The following is a 25,998-nucleotide window of genomic DNA, read 5'->3' on the forward strand; positions in this document are numbered from 1 at the left end:
TCTCTATTCAAGCAAAGAATTGCTTGACTTATTGTATTTTGCCCCTTTTTTTCTTGGCTGCAAAACCCCAAAGTGCTTTCTACTTTTTCCTCAAGTTGTTATCCTTTTTTTCTTTTCTTCAAGCCTTTCTTTTCTAGTTGAAAGTGTCCTCCTTAATCTCTCTACGTAACTGTCAAAAGACGATCATCTCCTACTTTTATTTTTCACCAAAAACCCACCAAGCAGTCCCTTCTCTGTTCACAACCCTTTCACTCTCCAAAAGTCCTTTGCCGATTTCTTCCTCTACTTCCTCTAAAAATAGCCCATCTTCTTTCTTCTTTTCATAAAATCCTCATTTTTCAATGCCCTTAACCCATGAAAATCCTCATTTCACCCTTCTTTTTTTTTAAAAAAAAAAAAACTCATTTCCCATGCAGTACCTCGGTTTCCATGTTTTTTCCTTTTCAAATTTTTTTTTTTTTTGCCTAAGTAAATAAAATAAAATAAAATAAACATTTAAAAAAAATAAGAAATGAAAATAAAATAAAATGAATAAAATAAAAACATAAAGTAAGTAAATAAATAAATTAATAACAATAATAATAATAATAATAATAATAATAATAATAATAATAATTAAAAATAAATAAATAAATAAAAATAAAATAAAATAAAATAATAAAATAATAAAAGTGATGCAACCATACAAACACAAGTCATGGAAGTCATACCAGACATGCCCAAAAGGTGACCTAGGTGGGCTAAGTAAAGCTAACTAGGCCCAAGTGGGTTAAGCGTATCTAAGTGAGCTTAAACGGGCCTATGTGAACCAAAGTAGGTCTAGGTGAACCTAAGTGGGATCTAACCTAAGAACGAAGGGTGGTCAAGGTTACAATGTGGGTTCGAATGAGTCCCTTAACAGAGGGTCCCTGAAGGTGGCTTAGAAAAGGAAACTATATAAGTGTCAACGGGCCACTAAGTCAAGAGAGAAGTATGGGAAGACACTTAGTATCACATATGCTAAGAAGACAAAATGGAGGGTCTACAAATATGCCCCTCTTCGGTAGAGATCACAAGTGTAAGGAATGCAAGTAGAAATACAAGTAATGAGTGTAATGAAGTGAACTATACCGAAGAACTAAGAAATTACCAAAATTTTTGTCCTAGCACATGATACAATAAACTCCAAGATAAACCAAATACAAGGAAAAAAATACCCTACATAAAAGGTTTATAGGAAGTGGCTTTGAACGCCTATGAAAATCGTGGTTCTGAATGCCTACGAAAATGATGGCTCTGAAAGTCTATGCAAATGGTGGCTTTGAACGCTTATACAAATGATGGTTTTGAATGCCTATGCAAATGGTGGCTCTAAACGCTTATGCAAATCGTGGCTTTGAACGCCTATGGAAATGATGGCCTTGAACGCCTATGGGAGTGGTGGCTCGGAACACCTATGAAAATGATGGTTTTAAACACCTATGAAAATGGTGGTTCTGAACGCCCAGGAAAATGATGGCTCCCTGAATGCCTATAAGGGGGATGACTCTAAATGCCTAGGAAAATGATGGCTCCGAATGCCTATGGGAGTGGTGGCTCTGAACGCCTATGAAAATGATGGCTCTGAATGCCTATGAAAATGATGGCTCTTAACACCTATGAAAATGATGGCTCTAAATGCATATGAAAATGATGGCTCTGAATGCCTATGCAAATGATGGCTCTGAACATCTATGGGAGTGGTGGTTCTGAATGCTTATGTAAATGATGACTCTAAAAGCCTATGCAAATGGTGACTCTGAACGCCTATACAAACCATGGCTTTGAATGCTTATGCAAGTGGTGGCTCTGAACATCTATGGGAGTGGGGGTTCTGAATGCTTATGTAAATGATGGCTCTGAACGCCTATGCAAATGGTGACTTTGAATGCCTATGCAAATCGTGGCTTTGAATGCCTATGCAAGTGGTGGCTCTGAACGCCTATGGAAATGATGGCTTTGAATGCCTATGAGAGTGGTGGCTCTGAATGCCTATGGGAATGATGACTCTGAACGCCTATGAAAATGATGGCTCTGAGCTCCTATAGAAGTGATGGCTCTGAACACCTATGAAAATGATGGCTCTGAACGCCTATGAAAATGGTGGCTCTGAACGCCTATGAGAGTGATGGCTTTGAATGCCTATGGAAAGGATGGAGAAAAAATTTGATAATCTCTATATTGGGGATATGCCCCAATATCAAAGGTGCATCAAGCTGTTAAAATGTCGAATGAAACAAGTAGCTGCAAATATCGTAATGAGAAAGAAACAACACGTTGTGATAAAGGTCTCAAGAAGTATAAACATAAATCTCTTTATGTCTTAAATAAATTCCTTGTCAACTGATCTCAAACATAAAGCTTAACAGATGCACATCACAATTTGACAAAATAAACGACTATGGCGAAAACAAATCATCTCATAAACTCTTGATTGGGGAGTCCATCAATGCTCTCTGGGTGAAATCTCATGTGATCCATCTCAGTCTCAAGCAAAGTCATATGTAGCCAACCACAATATCACAAATCATGAAAAAACTGAAGATAATGCTCAAATCAGGAGGTACACTGGCTATGAAAGCAATAACTGATCATAGAGATATCAATCCCCTGTGTAGAATAGGGAATCATAAATACAAGGCATAAAATTATTCATCTCATCAAAGTGAGGAATATGCCCTAGTGTAACAAATGGTTCCACATGAAGTAAGTAATCAATACTGACCATCCCCAATCAGATCTCCTCAACGAGAGAGGGATATATATGCCCCAGTATGGCACCTGATGTGCGAATCTCAAGAGGAATGAACAACATCGATTATCCATTTGTGCATCCAACAATCACACAAGTCTTAGCATCCCAAGGGAAAGATAACACACTCATATAATGATGACCCAAAGTATTGGGCCAAGGTGTAACAAAGTAGATGCATAGCATATGACAAAGGTCTATCATTACCAATCAAGCATCTCCACAAATCATGGATGTGGGAGTTGTACAAACCAATCACAACTAGGAACATCCCATGATGAGGGTAATATGCCCTAGTATAGGCATCTGGTGTGTTAAAGAGACAAAACTGATATCACTAATTGAATACTATCTCTATACTCAGGTTCTGCCAAACATCATCAAACTAAGCAGAAGAGGAACCAAATGTCACTCAAAGCATCTTCCATAAGGGAAAGCACAACAACACCCATATTTCAACCAATCATTAAAACCTGCCCAACTGAAGACTGTCGAAGATAACATTTAATCTCATGGCCTCAGGGTGGTCTTACTACGCAAACCGTAATGTAGGCTTAGGGTAATAGGGTGAAAGAAATGAAGGAAAACTAAGCTTAAGTACCTAATGATCAAACCCAATACCCTCGTGCATAAGGTGTAATGTGCAAAATAATCTCGTGAGTCAATGAACTCGATAGCAAACAATGGAAGTGTCAATGACGAAATATAAGAGAAAAGAGAAATGGTCAAGTTGTCAATGCAATATGCGATGGATATGGGAGAAGCTAATAAATCAAAGACACGTATCAATGTAAGAAATGGATAAATATAGAATGACCAACATGAAAAGAGATTATGGGAAACAAATGAAAGAAGTAAGAATGTGCAGAGAATGATGACCAACTCATATTAGTGCAATCAAAGAAAATCATATCACCAAATATGGAATGGTAGTGAAGACAGTGATTTGGAGACCCCAGTGATGGGTTACTCAATCCTCACACCCAATGTATATCAACCTTGATCCATGAAACGAAAGATCTCATAAAACTCTCACCAAACTGTTGTCACTCTGAAAACATAAGTATCACAAGAAGTATGATACTCTCAAAAGGCTCACATACGAGCTCAATAATAGATAACCCAATGAACAAACCTCAAATATCAACGAATGCTTAGTGGAATATGCTACTATGAACAAACTTATCATCACACTTTTTTTTTAGAACACTAATATCAACAAACCAAAACTCCACTGAGCAAAGAATAGAAATGAGTAAACTCTACCCAATCCCCGATGAAAATATGAATCATACACAAACCCCAAAAGTATGTCGACTCCAATCACTGACATGTATTTAAAGCCCAACCCTAAGGTCACCTCTCAAGCTAAGGTATCCAGATCAAAGTCAACGAGTGGAATGAAGGGTGTGGCATGATTACCTTGATGCACTAAAAATGTGAAAAGTCATCGATTAGAAGAAATAACGAGAGTGATATGAAACAAAAGAAGACAAACATGATAATAGATGGATAAGGAACAATAATAAAACATAATAGAAGTGGAATAATAAAACATAATAGTAACAAGAAAAAAGAAAATAAATCAAAGAGTTGAAACTCATGAGACTATCCAAGTAAAACATGCATACACAACCAAAATATTAAGCTAATCAAATCGAGCCTAAGCCCACTCCTCCCTAGAAACCTGCTACTCAAGGGCCACTCTCAATGAACCCATTTCTATCTCAATGGGCAAAAGAACCTCCATACCGTATGCTAAGGAGTAAGGTGTAGCTCCTATAGAAGTGCGAAAAGAAGTACAGTATGCCCATAAAGCAAAATGAAGTTTCTCTGACCAATCCCGAGAAGTCCTAGCCATCTTTCTCAAAATCTTCTTAATGTTTTTATTTGTAGCATTTACTGTTTCATTGGTTTAGGGCCTACATGCGGAAGATTTATGATGTTGAATGCCATATTTCTGAAACAAAGTTTCAACTTCGGCTCTAAAGTGTGTTCCCTTATCTGAAATCAACTAATGAGAAACTCCATAACGATAGATAATATGTGACCTGATGAAATTAACAACTCTAGCAGATGTCAATTTTGCATATAATGCAGCGTCTATCCACTCGGTAAAATAATCTATGGTTAGAACTCATAGCCATTAGAAGATTTTGGTGAGATATTTCTAATGATATCAATACCCTATGTTGAGAATGGTTATGGCGATGTCAAAGCATGCAACTTTGAGGGCGGTACACAAATAAGATCTCCATGCATCTGACACTCTGGACATTTCTGAACAAACGAACAATAATCAATCTCCATAGTCAACCAAAAGTATCCCAATCTCATAATCTTACGTGTTAACATGTGTCCACCCATATACGGACCACAAACTCCTACATGAACCTCTCTTATCACTCAATTTGCAGAGGCCCAATCCAAGCATAAGAGAAGCATACCATAAGATGATTGTCTATATAAAGTCTTTCCACATATCACAAATCTAGTGGCTAATTGCCTCAATGCTCTCCGATCTTTGGTTGTTGCAGCCTTAGAGTATGTGCCAGATCTGAGAAACTGATAAATGTCATGAAACCATGGTAGGTCATCCTAGACCTCTGTCTCATCAATCAAGTGACAATAAGCGGGCACAGATCTAGTCTCAATTAGTAAGATACAAACTATCACATTAGTTGGAATGTTAACTATAGAAGCTAGGGAGATGAATGTATTTCAACTATTTAAAATTTTCAATCAATAACTCCAGATAGGTGTGGTATGCCTTTAGTTTCATGTCTCTTGTATTTCAGTCACCCTAAACCTGTTCGAATACCAAATTGGAATCTCCAAGTACATCCATTTGTGTGATGCTAAGCTCTAATGTAGTCTTTAAGCCGAGGATACATGCTTCATACTCAACAATATTATTTTTTGTGGAATGGTAATCAGAAAATGTTAAACGAACATACCTCGGAATGTGATCACCTTGGGGAGATACCAACAAAACACCTATCCCATACCCCAAATGATTAGTTGCTCCATTGAAGTACATGCGCCAACCTGATAACCTAGTCATAGCGACAAACTCCTTATCTGGAAAATCATCATCAATTGGTCTACTCTCGATTGTTGGTAAGGACACTAAGTGATGTGCAACAACGCTCTCCTTAATGGATTTCTGAAAGACGTACTGAATATGAAATCTTGTAAGAAACACTAGCCATCTCATCAGTTTACCAACCAAAGTAGGCTTATCAAACAAGTATCTTAATGGATCAAGACGGGAAATCAAGTGCACTGAATGATCTATCATGTAATGCCTCAATCTCTTGATAGCCCAAACTAGTGCTAAGAAAAGGCGCTTAATCATAACATATCTCATCTCATACTCCAACATCCTCTTACTCAGATAGTAAATAACTCGCTCTTTCACTGAATCATCAAGTTGAGTTAGCATACATCCCAAGGCCATGTTTGAAACTAACAGATATAAAAGAAGTAGACTTCTCGACATAAGAGACACTAAAATAGGAGGAGAAAGCAAGTACTCCTTAATCCTCTCAAATGCAAGTTGACAATCATCATTCCAAACTATAGGCTAGTTCTTCCTCAATAGATGAAAAATTGGCTCACATATGTCTGTCAGTCTTGCTATGAATCGACTGATGTACTGTAACATGCCCAGAAAACCCTTGATCCCCTTCTCAGTCCTTGGCACAACATTTCAAGTATGGCTTTGATCTTATCTGGGTTAACCTCTATGCCTCGCTCACTGATCATATGCCTCAACAATTTCCTAGAAGTCACTCCAAAAGTGCACTTCTTGGGATTCAGCTTCAATTTGAATTTTCGAATCCTCTTAAAGAATCTATCTAGAGTCGCTAGGTGATTTGCTCTACCTCGGGATTTCACAATCATATCATCCACATAAACTTCAACATTCCTATGCATCAAGTCATGAAATAAAGTAGTATTAGCCCTCTGATAAGTGGCTCCTACTTTCTTTAACCCAAATGGCATAACCTTATAACAATAGGTACCTCACTCAGTAATAAGGTTGTCTTCTCCATATCCTATAGAGCCATCAAAATCTGATTATACCCTGAAAACCCATCCATGAAAGATAACATCTAATGGTTTGCAGTGCTATCGACCAATAGATCAATGTGTGGGAGAGGAAAGTCATATTTAGTGCTAGCTTTATTAAGGTCTCTAAAGTCAACACAAACTATAACTTTGCCATCCTTTTTAGGAATAGGGAGGACATTAGCCAACCACTCTAGATACTCAACCACTGATATAAATCCAACATTGAGTTGTTTCTGGATCTCCTCTTTCATCTCCAAACTCTAACATGGGTGTAACTGCCTTAATTTCTGCTTAATTAGTTTGGCATGTGGTAGGATGGGCAGATGATGATGAACTATAGAGGGATCAAGGCTTGGCATGTCTTCATATGACCATGCAAAGACATCTAAGTATGACTTGAGTAAATGAATAAATCTATGGATAGGTTAAACCAATCTTCAGCTCTTTAGGCTAATCATCTGTGCTAAAATCAACAGTCTCAACATCCCCTATAGCAGGTGAAACTCTCCCATCTATGGGATCAGAGTCGTGATCAAAAGAGTCTCTATCTGAATTAGGATGTGCAATTTCATCATTTATATAAAATATTTGTGGAGTAGGCGAGTGGGGAGCAAGTAACGAAACATCATCACAAGAGACAGACGAATAGTCATAAATTCTCAAATCCATAACTGAATCATTAAAAACATAGTCAGAGCGGGTGACAAATCCCGATAGAATGTCAAATGAAAGGGGTGGGTCCATAGAGTCGGACGCTCCCTCAACTGGGCCAATAATGCCCTCATACATATCAATAATAGGAATAACAAAATTAGAAAACTCAGGAGCAGGAACAATCTGATCTCCCTTAGCAATCTCGATGATAGATACTCCAAAAAGCTCTAATGGCAAGAAAGGCTCGCGCTGAACTGCATCAAGGAATTGACTGATACCCAACATGTCCATCTCATCATGATACTCATCATGAAGAACTGCTCCATCCATCATATTTGCAAGCTCAATGACTACCCCATAATCAGTAGTCTCATCTGGGAAGCATAAGGAGAATAAGTCGGCTTGATCCAGAGATGGTGGAGCAATCATCACAGAAGCTGACATGTTAGAGGTCTCATCACCCATTTGCATTTAATGAAGCATATGTTGAAGCTCATCCACTGTACTATCCTCAATGTCTATCTCCTCAACACGAGGCTGAATCTCTAATCCCTTAACAAAGTAATCAGTCAAACTGAAAGTGTAAAGGCAAACAAGATAATCAAATGGGATGCCAGACAATTGAGTCATCACCCTATCCTGAACGTAGTTGTGCCATATAACAAACATCATCCTTTGTAGGGGTGAATCCAAGTCCAAAAGGAGTATCATGATCAATAGTAGTCACGAACTCACTAGATCCATGCTAGCATTGTCCTAACCCAAAACCAGGTAGAAAGGACATGCCCCTCATCATATCAAGAATAAGGGTACTACTATGCTGGTTAAATGACATGGCCACGAAATCTCTACAAAAATCTTGAATCTTAAGGGCCTGTACCTCATCAAATGTGAATCCTGCCAGAAAAAATCATCATTACTATGATTGATCTGCAATACTAGCTCAGAAGATGAAATCATGTCTCTGGTAGATTGTACTGTAATAACCTGCCCATCATGGCTAAACTTCACCTTCTGATGAAGGGAAGATGGAATAGATCTAGCTTGGTGAATCCAAGGTCGGCCCAAAAGCAAGTTAAAGGATGCAGGAATCCTCAAAACCTGGAATAGTATAGAGAATGTGGTCGGGCTATTCAACAAATCTATAGTCAAGGTGCCCATGACCTCCCTCTAAGTGTTGTCATTAGCTCTCACTGTCTATGTAGATGAACCAAAATCTAAGGGTGCAAAGTCGAGGGCTATAATAGTGGCTAGTGGACAAACATTCAGGGCAGAGCCATTGTCCAATAGGACGAATGAGACTCTATGGCCTGAATAAACAACAGTAATATAGAGAAAATGAGTATGGTTAGAACCCTCTTATGGTAGATCATCAACAGAAAACACAATGCAGGTGGCCCTATCAGTTGTCATCATATGAATCAATTCCTCTGGAGTAGTAGAGGTCTTAACACGTATCTGACTCAAGGCTCGAATAAGTGCATTTCTATGGGTATTAGAAGTAGCCAACAAACTCCAAATGGATATCCGGGCTTGGGTGCTTTGCAGCTATCTCAAAATCTCATCATCCCGCCTCTTGACCTTCTCACGAGAGTCCATACCACCAAATAGTCTAGTAACTAGAGATGCAACTTGAGCTATCCTCCCACTATGAGTCATAACCTGTACATCAATATCCTCAGGCCATAGAATAAATGGAGCAAACATGTCCCCATGCCCGACATCTAATGGTGTAGAAGGAATCAACTATAATGGCGCTCTATCATAATCAAATTGAATGGTGCAGGGATCAAAAAATTTGATGTAACTCCTACAATCTCATAACCATTATCTGGAACAATCATCTCAAGCAATCCATCATCCCAACTCAACATATGTATGATGTCATCTTGAACAAAATCCATGTGATGAATGCCACCAGTAGGCAAATGCATTGAATGTGTGGTATGAGCAGGTAAAGGGTTCGTGGTCACACTTGGTTGCCCTAAGTTTACCAGACCCTGATTTGTCAAGTCTTGAATAGCATGTCTTAGAGTAGAGCAATGATCAATGTCATGTCTTGGACCCTGATGGTATGCGTAGTGAAGGTCCATCCTGAATTGAGGTGGCATAGGCTGAGGTGGTGGTCTCGGTGCCAATGCAGTCAACAATCCTCACTCTACAAGCTTTTGGAAAGCTCGACTAAAAGGCATTCCCAATTGGGAAAACTATTGCATTTGTCTCTATGCAGGTGGAGCCTTAGGCTGGAGATAATGGTGGATGACCTCTGTGTGTCCTGAGTAGCATAAACTGGTTGTGGAGTTGGGTGTAAATATGTGGGAGACATAGGTCTAGAAGGAAAAGGTGGCTTGTATTGCACATAGGGTGATGGCAGGTAATAAACTTTGGAAGTTTGCCCAACTATTTGATAATATCTAGAAGGTCTCGGTCTGGCGGCACTAATGGCACTGACGTCCTTTGTTCTCTATCTATAGCTGGTTTCTTCTCATTCGAGTTTGAAGGGGAAGAATCAGACCACAATCCTCTAGCAATACCCTCATCAATACCATATAATGCCTACACCAAAGATCCAAAGTCCACGTGTGGGACTCTCATCAAATGCCTAGCAAATCGAGGTTGCAAGCTCCTCTTAATCATGCAGATCTGATCTACTCAGATGGCCGATCAATGATATGAGCAATCTTCTTTCTCCAATAGGAAATGAATGATGTGACTGTCTCATTGGGCCTCTAACTCAAAGCCTCCAACTCCTTTCATGAAACATCTATGACAGTGTTAAATGCAAAATGTTGTAGAAACTCCTAGGCTAAATCATCCCATGTACGACGACGTGATACATCCAAAGAAGCAAACCAACGCTGGGCCACCCCACTCAAGGACATGGGGAATGGCATAATCATCTGAGCCTCATCCAAACCATGGGCCCTTATTACAATACTATATAGTCTCAAATGAATGCGAAGGCATCCAATCAATCATAGAAAAATTCCATATCAAAATTCTCAATGTGCTATGATCACTCAAGCATAGAAAAATATGATTTAGCTTGTATGGTTAATTGATACCATATCCATCAATCGGCTAATCAAACACCACATTTGCTTCAATTTAAGTTCAAGCTTGACCTTAAAAAAAATAAATCCCTAGCGGAGTCACCATTTTGTGACCTCACAATTTAGCTCGATGCGTTTCCATTCGATGGCACGACCCACTTTTTGTTTATTTGGTGCAAAATATGATTTTTAGAAAAGACTTGGAGTCGCCACTTATTTTTGTTTTATTTTTTTTAAGGGAAAACAAAATAAGAAAGAAACCCCTAAGTGTGACTTTTTATTTGGAAAAGACGGTTTGTAAAAAACCAAAATTGGGTTTAGGGATCATTTTACTTATTGGGAGGGTATGGTAAAGACCATAGCACTCCTCTAAGCCCTTAAAATGGGTCTCTACTAAATAAGGTGAAACAAACATTGCAATTAACTAGGAGATCAATGGATACCAAAATAATCATATTTCAAAAACAAGTCATGATAACGAAATAATAAAGAAAGTGAGGATGAGAGTGTACCTTGGTAGCAGGTAATAAAACCCTGTCATGAAAACAAGGTTAGTGTACAATGACAAGTGTAAAAAATCTCACACAAAACTAAATCAAAATCAAACAAAATCGATCGCACATTTTACTTAAAATAGTTTTGAAAGAAATGTTATGAATGTTAGGCCCCCACCAAAGCCCAATTTATTTTGTTATGAATTAATTCTCATAAATTCTAATATTTTTGGAATTATGAAAGCTTATTCATTTTTATATTTAAAAATTTTGAAAATGGGAGTTTTGAAAATTAAATTTGAAATTTTAGAAATGAAATTTGGAATTTTGGAAATAAAAATTGGAATTTTGGAAATTTTAATTTGAATAATTATTTGAAAATGGGATTGCTTAAAAAATAAATTTTTAAAAGATGAATTTTAAAATGAGAATGCATGTGGGCTGTATATGGTGACCACATAGGCTGCCTATGGAAAACATAGCCTGCCTATAGAAGATATGGGCTACATATGGGAGGCATATGGGCTGAACATGAGAAGTATGAGCTGCCTATGGAAGATATGGGTTGCACAAGGGAGGTATGGGCTGAACATGAGAGACATGGACTGCCTATGAAAGATATGGGCTGCACAAGGGGGGTATGGGTTGAACATGAGAGACATAGGTTGCCTATGGAAGACATGGGCTACACAAATGAGGTATGGGCTGAACATGAGAGGTATGGGTTGCCTATGGAAGATATGGGTTGCATAAAGGAGGTATAGGCTGAACATGAGAGGTATGGACACTTATGGAAGACATGGGGTGCACAAGGGAGGTATGGGCTAAACATGAGAGGTATGAGTTGCCTATGGAAGACATGGGTTGCACAAGCGAGGTATGGGTTGAATGTAAGAGATATGGGCTGCCTATGGAAGGTATGGACGTGTGAGAGGAGTATGGGTTGCATGGGAGCTGGGGAATGGTCATATGGCGGCCATGGGTGAGCCGTGGACTGCATGGTGGTGGTGTAGAGGTCATGGGTGAGCTGTGTGGTGAGGTGTGGGCTGTAGGTGTGCATGTGGTGAGGTGTGGGGTGTGGGTAAGCTGTGGGTGAGCATGTGGTGGCCATATGGTGCATATGGACTGCATGTAGGTTGTATATGGAGGGTGTGTAGGCCATGGGTGAGGTGTGGGTTGTAGGTGAGCATGTGGTGAGGTGTGTGGTGAGATGTGGGGTATGAGTGAACCGTGGGTGAGCATGTAGTGGCCGTGAAGGCCATAGGGTGCATGTGGACTGCATGTTGGCTATATGTGGAGGGTGTGCAAGCCATGGGTGAGCATGTGGTGAGGTGTGGGCTGTAATGTTGACTGGGCTGGTAATAGGGATTATTTTTCTTCCATTACTGCCTACATTGTATACTTGGGTGGCAATGTAATTTCCTAATGCTCCTGTAAATAAAAATATGTGGCTTGTTCCTTTATAGTGGTCGAGTATTGTGCCCTTGTCTCCATAACCACTGAAGTTCCATGGGTTTGCTCTCTTCTAGTTGAACTTGGTGTCTTACTGCATCACAAACCTACGATCTATTGTGACAGTATTGGTGCCACCCATCTATTGGTTAATCTCACATTTCATTCCCAAATAAAACACATTGTTGTCGATATTTACTTTGTTCATGATCATGTGCAAACCCACATTTTTCATGTGCGTTCCTACTCAGTATGGCATCAAACATGGACATAATTCACAATTACATACATATTCATGGAATTTTGAAAGTGGGTGATAGAGGGTGTACCTAGGTAGCAAGCTGAGCACTTCAATGGGAAACAAGATTAGCTTAGCAACATGTATAAACAAGGGTTAATTAATTAAAAGGGTTTTTGAAAACCCAATTTTTGAAATTTGACATCCCACAATTTCTTGGCCCCATTTGGATAAAAATGCCCTCATTATTTTCTTGTTAAAATAACCTTCTCTTTTAAAATCTTCATGTAAAGACTTGAAATGGTAAGGGGTATTTGTGTCAAAAATAGGTTACTTTTCAAGAAAAAATGTGAGAAGAGTTAGATTCACAATTTGAGGACTATTTCATCACTTTTTACCGAAAATTCCATAAACAATCTCATATGTATTACAAAGGGGATCAATGTCAATCAAATATCAAACAATCATCTCATTTGAATCCTTATTGAAGAAGGTATCATGGATGTCGGGCCTTCCACTAAGGCCCAATTTAATTTTGCATGAGTTAATTCTATGAATTCCATTATTTGGAACCATGGCCTTTATTCATGCTTATTATATATATATATATATAAAAAAAGATAAAGTCATGAAATTATTAGAAGAAATAAAGAAAATGCATCTCAGAAGGAAATTTGGCAGCAAAAAGTTCATTTGAAAACAAGGATTTTTATTGCCTAGAAGAGGTTTAAAGCTGGAATTATTTAGTTGAAAGTGGATTTGAAAATTCTATTCAAAATTGTAAATTTTCAATCAAAGAAACAAATAGAGGAAGAGTTGTGCACCAAGGAGGCCATGTAGGAGTGCAACCCGGGAATGTACTAAGACTGCATTGTTAGTGGTTGCATGAGGGGTCCTTTGCAGATTATTAGTGGGTTGAGTTTCCTTAAATCTCAAATGTTTCACTGTTCCAACCTGAAGCAGTTTCTAGACTGTTTACCTTATTAGAATTGATTTTCGGAAATGATCTAAGGATCCTTGGACTGTTCAGGGTCCTATGATTATTTTGGCTTTGAGCACGGGAAACTGCAGAAATATCAGTGTTTCTAGACAGGTCTTCCCAGAAAACCCCATGCGAAACATATGTCCTCTCAACCTCAGCTTCGTGATCAAAGGAGTTACTACTCAATCTTCTGTTGCTTGGAGTATTTACCAAATTATTAGACCCAAAGAGCTGATCTGGATTTGAAAATCTCTAAGTGCCAGAAATCAATCTTTAGGCCAATGACCACTGCCATGTCTTTCATACACAGGATTCAGAGTTCGACGATGATGATGCCTTTCTGCTATTAGGTTTGCTGGGAATCATCAGCTATAAGATTAGTGGGGGGTTGAAGATGTGGCCTTTGACTAACAGGAAGACACTTAGTGCTTTTTTCATTTTACTATAGGGCTGCCCCATGAAGTATAGACTACATTAAACCTAACAGAGTCAACAAGGGAGACTGAGTTATGTAGTATGGGATCTAGGAACTCCTTAGGAAGCCATGCCCAACCCGAATATTCCATCTTCTGCCAATCAAGCGTGTATAGTTGTAGTTTTATGACTGAGAAATTGTAACTTTCCTAAAATGTCTTGAGCGAAAACGGCATATATAATCTGTGTAGGCTTTGTATATTATGCCTGTGCTGTAGCGTGGCGACGCCAAGCTTCTAAAAAGATTGTGGAGCAGTAGATATTGCAATGTTGGCTATTAGAGGAAACTCTTTGGCACAAACTCAGCTCGATCATGTATGTTGTACACTGCACACTGATGCTTTTTTGACACTACACAAAATATATCATTCTTCTAACCTCATTCTCATGAGAACCAGTGTGCTCAATGTCTTCGGAATATGTATTTGCTCTTTCACGATCACAATCCAACCATAGAACCATTGAACGAACAACCACAATCACGAACTTCATGACTTGAAATACTCTTCTTTAAGTATTGGAGCTTGGAAAAAGATCAAGAGGGTCCATAACTATCTAGACCAAATAATTTACTTTGTCTGAGTCCCCAGAGTTTTCTTTGGTGCCAGCAAGTACTGTCAACTCTATGTTCCATGAATAGATGAATAGGAGAATCAAACAATTTTAATTAGATCGGAAGAATTCTCGTTTGCCAACATTCCCGCTGTTATGAAAAATAGGGAGCTTGAGAAGAGAGGATGGGCAGATCCTGGGGCATCACCTGCAAAACTAGGAGGAACTTCTGTTGAGGAGCGGAATGCTTGATGGGGTTTGAGCATGGGTTGGTGATGGAGAAAGCTTGTTGATTGTTACAACCAACTGTGTTGCTTGTTGTTCTTTTTGAGAGACTCTCCTTTTTATCTGGGTGTGGAATGAAAGACTCTCCTCATCCAAATTTAGAGAAGTTGGCAATAAGATCATAATATTTATTAGCCAAATCACTATACTCATTTTCAAGTCGGGTGCCATTCCACAAAACCAAGGAGCTACATCTAGAATGGGCGCTTGAAAATGGCACACCAAAAGGTGGCCATGAAAGCCATGTAGAAATGGGAGACATAGGAATGGGGTGTCCGAGACTATGTGTAACGACCCGCACCCAACCATGTAGATATTGTCCGCTTTGGGCCCAAGGGGGCCCTCACGGCTTTAAAACGCGTCTACTTGGTTAAAAGAAGTCTCTACATATATAGCACCAGGAACTTTCCCCCCTATCTGATGTGGGATGTCACAAACACCCCCCATGCAGACACAACGTCCTTGTTGTGTCCCACGGGATTGTGGGGGCCAAACAGACAAACACCCCTTACGGGACCAAATAAACCCCCACACCGGGGTTGGGGATCGGCTCTGATACCATTTGTAACGACCCACACCCAACCATGTAGATATTGTCCACTTTGGGCCCAAGGGGGCCCTCACGGCTTTAAAACGCGTCTACTTGGTTAAGAGAAGTCTCTACATATATAGCACCAGAAACTTTCCCCCCTATCCGATGTGGGATGTCACAAACACTCCCCCCCCCCCCCCCCCCCCCATGCGTCTACTTGTTTGGGGCTGGTCAATATACCCCCTGTATACATGCGGCTTCTTAACCTTTCCTAATATATTTGATTGTTCATCTATAAAAAAAAAAAAAAATATTGAGAGGAGCTTAGTCAAGGCTTGTGGAGATGGCATCTGTGTATATTGTTTTGTAGTCTAAACCTTTTTGTATAGGCTTCTTGTACAGTGGAGGATCTCAATCATATTTTGATCAAACGTTTGTAATTGTGGGGAGAACCCCTCATCCTTTTCATGTTCTTTTTATTCATAACTAATACATCTTTTGTTTCTAATCAAGGAAAAAAAAGTGCAAGTTACAAGCTATCAGCATTTGGTTGACTTAAATTGTTCCCACATTAATATTGTATTATGATGTGCTATTGAAATTATCAGCTCCTAGGTTTTCATTTGTACCAGCAGCAGGAACAAGTCTTTTGATGCTTTTTTATTTACTTAGAATATTGATTATTACTTCTTTGAGGGTAATCTGCAAAATTTTCTTGTATTTGTAATGACCCGCACCCAACCATGTAGATATTGTCCGCTTTGGGCCCAAGGGGGCCCTCATGGCTTTAAAACGCGTCTACAGGGTTAAGAGGAGTCTTTACATATATAGCGCCAGAAACATTCTCCCTTATCCGATGTGAGATATTACAAAATTTGTAACGACCCGCACCCAACCATGTAGATATTGTCCGCTTTGGGCCCAAGGGGGCCCTTACGGCTTTAAAACACATCTACAGGGTTAAGAGGAGTCTTTACATATATAGCGCCAGGAACATTCTCCCCTATCCGATGTGAGATATTACAAACACCCCCCCATGTAGACACAACGTCCTCGTTGTGTCCCATGGGATTGCGGGGCCAAACAAACAAACACCCCTTACAGGGCCAACAAACCCCCACACCGGGGTCAGGGATTGGCTCTGATACCATTTGTAATATCTCACATCGGATAGGGGAGAATGTTCCTGGCGCTATATATGTAAAGACTCCTCTTAACCCTGTAGACGCATTTTAAAGCCGTGAGGGCTCCATTGGGCCCAAAGCGGACAATATCTACATGGTTGGGTGCGGGTCGTTACAAATGGTATCAGAGCCAATCCCTGACCTCGGTGTGGGGGTTTGTTGGCCTTGTAAGGGGTGTTTGTTTGTTTGGCCCTGCAATCCCATGGGACACAACGAGGACGTTGTGTCTGCATGGGGGGGGGGGGGGGGGGGGGGGGGGGAGGGAGGGTGTTTGTAATATCTCACATCGGATAGGGGAGAATGTTCCTGGCGCTATATATGTAAAGACTCCTCTTAACCCTATAGACGTGTTTTAAAGTCGTGAGGGCCCCCTTGGGCCCAAAGCGGACAATATCTACATGGTTGGGTGCGGGTCATTACACTATGCATCTTAGGTGGCCATTTTATATTTTGCTTCTAAATGTTTCTTAATTTCAGTTGTAGAGTGGTAAAAAATAGCGCCACTGGAGTCTTGGAATTTTTCATTTTGAAGAATTGGCCAAATTCAGATTCTATATTAGTGCTCCGATCTCCAAGTTGAGTCATTTGATGGGCTTACCTCCTATTATTGAAATTGTAGAGACTGGTTTGGTTCATTCTTCGGTTTCAGAAAGTTGGATCAGTTCTTTCCTCTAAACTTCCAAATCACAAGGTTCTCCATCAATGCCAAGATCAAATGTGCTTGGCGGTGAATTCAAAACATCATCATCAGTTTCATCATTGCCTCTATCCACCAATTCCACAGGTTGAGGTGTCTTCTTAAGATTGAAATCTGTTAACAGTCAGACCATAATTTGATAAATTAATCCAAATGGTAGATAAGATCTTCCTTCACAATAGCTAATGCAGTAGAAACTAAATCCATAACTCCGAAAACAATCTAAATCAATGAATTATTAGAGCCAATAGGCACAATTCCGATAGGAGTTGTAATTGCCCTTTTCTGGTTGCCTATACTAAATAGACCATTCGGGACCTCATTGACAATTTCATCACCTCTAGCATCATTGACATGCTTAGATTGAACCTTGTATTATGTTAATACTCCTTTATCATTCTTGAAGAAAATCTTAGTTAAAGCATTAGTGTAGGTATTGAAGACTCCATTTCTAACAAGTGATCACAAATGAATTTCCCAAGTTCAATATCACCAAAATCTGAAACCCCACTGAGCAATGCATCCTAAACTTTGGTATTTGGCTCAATTTGATACTTTGGAAGTGAATTCTACTACTTCAGAGAGCATCCTATTTTGGCATTAAACCCAGAACCGCCAAAGGCAAACCAACAACCATAGCAACCCGATTGAGATTGGATATGCCCTTCAATGTTGTTATGAATGCCATTAGACTGTTGAAATGGTAGCATGACAACACATTGGTAGCTGGGATGACCTTCTTGTTACAAGGATATTATTTGGCGAACTGGTAGGAGAAAGCACTCTGCTTCATTTTACTTGACATGGCTAGACTTACTGCTTAGTTTCCAAAAATTTTTAAGTTGCCCTCAATCTGGATTATTGAAAATAGTGGCTTTTGTGATTGGTACGAGATCAGGTGAGATATGGATGATCCGATACACCATAAAGAGGAAAGAATTGGATTGGAAGTGTTATCAACAATTGGGAAATCAAATGGTCTAAGTTCAGTTGCAAATTTTGATTCATGCATAGGCACTATAAAAGTTGGTTTCTCCATAAGTAAATGTTGGCATCTTATATCTTAGCAACATAAGCAATACCAAAATTTTTTAAAATTGATATTTTAGGGTTAAAGTACTAAATTTTATGTTTGGATGTTCCCAAACCTTAAATTCCAAGTGTTGGAAGTCTGGTAAACCCACGATCTTCCGCCCGATGACTCAACCTTATTCCTGGCATACTTCTAGTGGAGAGGAAAGGAGGGTGGAGTCTATGACTCTCTTTCTCCCTGGATGGTGGAAGACAAAAGTTATGGAAATCCTAACCTCTAAGGGGTATTTATAGGGATCCGAATTGGGCTTAAGTGACTTGAGCCCATATGGGCTTAGGTCACTTAATCTAGTTCAAAATGGATCCTAATTGATTAATTAACCCAATAAGGCTTACTAATTAATCAATTAGCCCAATCCAAAAACCTTGTTCACTTACCCATGTGCAACCTTTCATAATTCCCAAAATGCCCTTATGCACAAAAATGAATCTGAAGCCAATCCAACCCTCATAATCCATGTCAACAAGGTATATAAACTTAGAGCGGGGACCAATGAGACCCATAGGAGTACTGGCTCCTTCAAATTTTAATTATGAAGTTGATTCAACATCCTACTATAGAGAATCAATTGAACTCTAGTATCCTATGTAAATAATGAAACACTAAGTGCTCAGGTCCATGATCTACTATCCACTACATGTAGACTCTCCATGAATTGGTGTCTATATAATAAGGGAGTGTTATCACCTATCAAGATTAACTTTCAAATTCTTGAGTTACAAATCCCACTTATTATGTTATCAAATGACATACTCTAGCTCTAAGAAGCATATGTCAAATTCCACTAAAGGAAATACTGTGACAACAAATTTTATGATTACATGTCCTTTGGATCATCCAAATGGACACACTATCTCAATCCCATGAGATATCATGATGCCTATATTGAGAATACCCATTGCAACAATAGTGATCCAATCCATAGGGATAAATGACCACTTTATGGTCTTACTCATATGTCAAAGTCTTATGTTGATTTTGGCACAAACTCAATATCCTCTCAAGGTTGAGAGCACATGTAGTATAGTAGCTTGGTGAATCATGATAATTGATAGCCTTGCGTCATGATTCACTGTAGATTCTGTCTAGTGTGCATCGCGTACACTAGTATACTCACCATGGGAAACCCATCCTAATGACCAAGACATGTCATCTCTTCAATTAGGAGATGATGGACTACAGTCTCTACTAGATTGCCTAAATCAATGAACCAACTATGGACAACTTATAAGAAACCCATGACTTGTATCTTTTATGTAACTCCTAATGCACCTAAGTCATGTACAATATAAGAGACATGAACTGAATGCTCAAATCAATGTCAATACACCAAAGGGATAGTTAGGGGATGGTTAAGTCTAACTTCGTTACATCATGTCTTGCTTTTAAGGGCTCAATCCCAATAGTGAAACATTAGACATGATGGATGAAATACCGCGGGCCCATATTATCATTACAGTAGTGAAAAGAGGTGAGTTCTTTGCATGCAATAAGGTGGCCCTGCATGAAAGTTAAAAGAAAAAATGCAAAGATATGCTTAGTAGTAGGGTTATGATTTTGAGTGGTCTTAGCAATTTGACTGGGGATAAAGTTGCTTCAAGAAAGCTATATGCAAATACAGGTGAGACCAATCAAACAAGAGCTATATAGGAAGACCCAATCTTATAATAATTTCCTATCATCAAATGAGCAAACCACTGGACAAAACCAGCTTTAAAGATCCATTGTTCAAATTCAAATTTAATCACATTAGCTTGAATAACGGGAAATAGGTTCTTCATGATAATTTTTGTGTTTGCTACCGATTGAACCCATTCTACTTGATTTGAAGATTGCCTTAAACCTGGTTAACTTCAAAACCAAGGTATGCATTGAGATAAGTGCAGATATCATTCCCCGTTACAAATGCTTTGGAACTAGAGACCAAACTACTCCTTTTAATCTTTGGGTCCATAAACTAAATCCCACCACCCATCAAAGATGCTTTGGAATTGAGTGGTGGTGAATAAAGTCCTTGAAGACCATGATGTTCTCTATTTTCAACATGAACATTAGGTCTATAAAGTTTAACCTAAATTCATGATGAGTAACTAGGACTTTGATAGTTTCAGAGAGTTGAGGAGGGATTTCAGTGACTGAAAGTTACTCATTGTATGGCTTCTTAACAGAAAACATAGGAGTGTAAGATGAAAGCATGAAGACTTGTTTTCCATTGTTGCTCCATTCTCCAGACCCATTAAACAAAACATGACAAGATTTCATACCATTCCTTGAGCACATATTGGTTTAACAACTAACTCAGACTAGGCAAATTGCCCAGGCTCAACAATGCCAATAGTCTCATTCCTTTGCGGCCTGTGCATTATGATAAAAACCAAAAACCGAGGAAGACCACAACAAATAAAAATCCTTATAAATATAATTGTTAGCCCAAGGGTTCTTCTAGTCACGTTTTGATGATAACAAACCATGGTTAAGTTGCCAATTGGTTTGAATTATGAAGAATTTTAGGTATTAGTTTGGTAATTCATCAAAGGACCCAATGGATACAAGATCAAGACAATTGGAAAACCCTTTAATCATAGGAAACATATGTAAGATGAATGCATGGGTATACTTAGGATTTTCATATCTTTTCATGCATCTTTAAAAACTCGATTTATGTATTAAAGTTACATTTCCATCTAGACTCGAGTTTTATCAAATGAACCTTAGGTAAATAGTTTCAAAATTGACATATTAATTTACCTAAAGAGCTTGCCTAAATGTTAGAAGAGAAAAGAACATAAAAAGATAGGTTTTTGGGCCAAAATTGGTGAATCGATAGAGACACTAGCCAATCGGCTCAATTGGCTAAGGGTATCGGTCGAGCGGTTATACCTTATTGATCAAGGTCTGATCAAGAGATGCAAAATATATTCTCTCTCTTCTAGTAACCTTCCATTTCCAGTCAAAGGATATATCTTCCAGGTCGAGGTTAGCTCAAGGACCGATCAAGGCCTAACGGTCACCTGAAATGCATTTATTGCCTAACGGCTAGTCACTAGTTAACCCTGGCCGAGGTTACTTTTTAGTATTTTTGGCTTCCGAGGTTAGATACCTATAAATTGAGAGCTCCACTTCATTTATGAGCAAGAGAACACCTTCATTTATTTTTCTACCTACTTGTTCTTGCCTCAAAAGCTCTAATTCTTTTCTTAGTGCATTAAATCTCCATTTGCATATTCCTTAGTGCACTTTTGTGATTCTTCCTAGCATTTAAGTTGTATTTGAGCCCTTGTTAAGCTAGTTTGAGAGATTCAAACTTGTTATTTGAGTGTTAAAAGTTTCAAGTGAGTAAAGACTTAAAGAGATTGTGTAAGAGCCCATTGGAGTTGGAATCCAAGTGTAAAGGTGTAAGAAGCTTGGTTCTAACTTCAAGTTTAGTGGAGCCCTCACTCGGTTAGGAGCTTGAGGAGAGTGGACATAGGCAAGAGGTGTCAAACCATTATAAAATCTGAGTTTGCTTCTTCTAACTCTATCTTTTTATTTTTTTTCCTTCCCTTGCTTGAATTTGTTGTGTTTGAAGAATATTTTTTAAAACCTAATTCACTATTTTCTCCCCTCTCTCTTGGGTGTTTTCCCTATTATGTTTAGCCTTTGTTTTCTCAATAACATAAAAGAAAACAAAAAATGGCATCATTAAATGGGGCTCTAATTTAAGGGTTGTCAATGAGGCTGTTAACTGGGTGGTAAATAGCAGAGCTTTATGCACTACAGATGAATCAACACTAGAATCCATAGATAACCCAAGTCCTAACCAAAGACATGCATATGTCCAAATATCCATACCGAAACTAAGGAAACAATACCTAGAAAAACATTAATAAAAGAGGAAAATATATGTGATGATGAGGAAGAATAGTGACACATGACATTCATACCCGTGCATGCTCTTTTCCAGTAAAAATCAATAAGAAAATTCACTTACCCCCTCCTTCTTCTCCTCTGTGATTTAATTTTGTTTCTCTTCTAACTCTTGCTTCTTCCTTTGCTATTCTCTTATAGCTTGGAATCTACTCTCTCTAGCTCACTCTCATAGCCTAAAATCTCACCCTCCAAAAAGAATAATTAAATGTCCTCACCCCCCCCCCCCTGATGCAACTTGTGTCTTGTTTGGTAAGTGATAGAATCCTTATGCAAAAATAAAAATATAAGGGGTTATAAATCATTCAATAATAAATAAAAAATAAAATTGGAAATCATGCAATTTAAAAAAGAAAATAAATAAGATAAATCACATTACATATATAGGAGCATAAAAAAGATTAATTCATGCAAAAAAAAAAAAAAGAATCAACCTCGTGCAAATTTAAATAAATAAATAAAACAAAAATATGAATATGAGTACCAAACGCATGCAATCAAAACAAACGAAATGTCAATCTAATGCAATTGATAATAATGAAAATTGAAACACTAAACTCACATAAATAAGTATCGAAAGACCATTTCATGCAATCAAAAGTCAAAAAGTAGGCCAATACTCATTGAAACCTAAAGAATCAAACAATCAAGAAATCAAACCTAAAGAAGTGTCCAAGTGACCTATCTTGAAAAAAGTGCCTAGGTGATATGGGGTGATCATAAATGTGTTAGGGTGTGTCTAAGTATCCTAAAATTGTACCTAAATGAATTATCTTAAAAAGAAAAAAAAAAAAAAAAAAACCTAGATCTAGCTCAAGGGTGCTAATGGTCGTAATGAAGGGTCAGATAAATCCCTCGACCAGAGTTTCCAAGGGGACTAAAGAAGGTAAGCTATATAAGTAGCAATAGGCTACCAAGGAACTGATGTGGAGTACTGCAATAACACCTAATAGGACGTGTTAAGATGACAAAATGGAGGGTCTACATCATGTTACCAAGGGGCTTATCAATGTTGCCTACATTTTCACCAAAGATCAGTTAGCGGATCAATGCACTTACTAAGCCCCTTCCCTACCAACAATTCTCCATCATCCAGTTCAAGATTGGTATTTCCAATGCAAGTACCATCTTGCGGGGCATGATAGAACACATCCCAGCACACATCCTGGTTAATATCTCTCAGTTCCCTTTCTCAAATATGTAAAGAATATCGTATATTGTGGCAGCGTATTTCCATGATTCCTCTAAGGATTTTTTAGTGAACAGTTACCACACCCATATTACAAGGATAATTTTCCTAACTAAATATCATTCTCAACTGTGTACAAACAAACAAGAGAATGAATTCATCTATCAATATTCAATTTTGGTTACTGCATCTATACTTTCAGCCCTCTATTGCATTCACACTAATCAAGTTAGTTACATGTATCCCAGATTACATATGGCCTATTACAACTCAAGGGCTATTGACTATGTTCACAGAACTCGAAATAGTACTCTGTTTTCTTTGAACTTCTAGGACATTGATTTAGAGTTTTCTACCACAAGAATCGAATGTACTCTATATATACTTTATGTTCCACGGTAAATTTCATGGTAGATGAAATTCTTTCTAATTTTTTCTTTCTTTAATTCTTCTCATGATAGCCGAAACATATTGAAGTAACAAATGGAGGACTGGGCACCCATCCTGAGCTAAAAGAAGATGGTAATGTAGAATATTCAGATACCCAGCTGTTCTCCATGGCATCATTCACACTTTACTTTTGTACATTTATATATACTATATATTATAATGGAACAAGGGCACTGAGTTGCGCAGGTAATGTTTTAATTTTAGTTTGCATATGGCGCCTGCATTCTATGAATGAACATTAAGAATTAGAGACGATATTAATAAATTGAAAGGAGATGACAAACCAGGATGTAGAGAAGAGAAGGATGACAGTAGTCCGAGATCGACCAGTAAGCAATCTGCCACAAAGTTCCTACTAATGGCAGTAAAGTCACAATCACGAACTAGGTATTTACGTTCTTGGCAGCCATGGCCGTGGACTGTCCCAGCGGAACCCATCAAAGAAGGAAACAGAAAAAAGTGTTAGAAAATAAATCATTTTCCTATGCTTGCCTATGATGAAATATGTGATCTCCAACAACCCGAGGTGGATCGCTTGGCCGGAAGGCCTCTGGGTCGACGGCTCCGCGACGGTATCTTCCAGGAGTGGAGATTGAGGGCCTTCAAGCATGCCATTAATGGCCATGTGTTGAGTCAAATGCACAGTTGGATAGGAGCGTTTCCCCTTCTTATTTTGCCTCTAGCTCCAGTGTAGCTTTGCGACTGACTTGTTTGTCTTGTATTTTAGAAGCTGAGTCAGCAGCACTATGCCAAAGGCTAGTTTTCTATTCAAATATAATATATATTTTTTATATAAAAAAAATAAAAATAAAAAATAAAAATAAATTCCACCGTCATGATTCTCTTAATCGGTTTTGTCATGCAATTATTTTTATTATTTTATTTCATTCTAACTACTATGGAAAAAATATATAGTCACAACCACTTTATCAAGACAAACTTCAATTATTAATGATTTGAAAAAAATAGAAATATTTCATTGACCGGAAAAGCAAGTAGTAAATAGCATGCTTAAATAAAGTTTATCTAAATTCTTTTTAGGCCATTTTTATTTAGTCATAGTGGAGAAATATTTATACAAATTTTTAACAATAATTATTGATTGTTTAATAAAAATTTTGTAACACCTTATAAGTTCAAAACAATATAAAGAAAATTATTCAGTAATTTTTCTAAAATTCTTTTTAGTAATTTTTTTTTTTTTTAAAGTTATTTGAAATTTGTACTACCAAGGGATTAACTAAACTTATGTTCATGATGACTTCTTTTGTTTAAATAATTTTTTTTAACATCTAATACTTTTGTTTAAAATTTTTCCCACTTTGATCATTTACAATTTTCATTTGATATGGGGATTTGTCTCTTTTATGAACTTTTAATGTATAAAAGTACCAATTGGTTGATCGTGCTCCCAAAGCATAATTAGTAGAATAGTAGAATAAGCATTGAATCTGGAATGTGATTTGATTGGGTTGCTCGAGTGTGTCTAGTAGTGATTTTAAGAAGTGTTTTTAATTTTTTAACACTTAAAATTTTTTATCTTTCAAGTATTAGAAAGATTAGAAACACGTTTTAGAATTACTATCAAACACACTCTAAATGTAGTTGTGACAAAGTCTAACACTTAATCAATCAGAAGACTTTCTTGATTATAGGTCAAGTTTGATCTCGATCAATTGCAATCAATCAAGCCTATTAAAAATATAAAGCTATTAAAAATAAAAACAACTAAAATAAAAGGGTATGTTTAGCAACCATTTTCAATAATAATTTTTTGTTCTCTAAAATAAAAAACAAGGAAAACACGTTTAATAACAAAAAATTGTTTTCTATTTTTTTTTTACTTTTAAAATCAGAAAGTATAGTGTTTTCAAATAATATCTTTTAGTTGTTTGAAATTGTTTTTACTTATTTTC

The 25,998-nt window shown here is 37.9% G+C and overlaps 1 pseudogene; it reads right to left on the bottom strand.

The window, feature by feature from the left end:
- The window catches only part of LOC117905717, a 37,040-nt pseudogene extending 12,333 nt beyond the window's left edge, over window positions 1-24,707 (bottom strand).
- Between the last annotated feature and the right edge of the window lie 1,291 nt (window positions 24,708-25,998).

The sequence above is a fragment of the Vitis riparia genome, chromosome 18, assembly GCF_004353265.1.
Source record: "Vitis riparia cultivar Riparia Gloire de Montpellier isolate 1030 chromosome 18, EGFV_Vit.rip_1.0, whole genome shotgun sequence".
Lineage (NCBI taxonomy): Eukaryota > Viridiplantae > Streptophyta > Magnoliopsida > Vitales > Vitaceae > Vitis > Vitis riparia.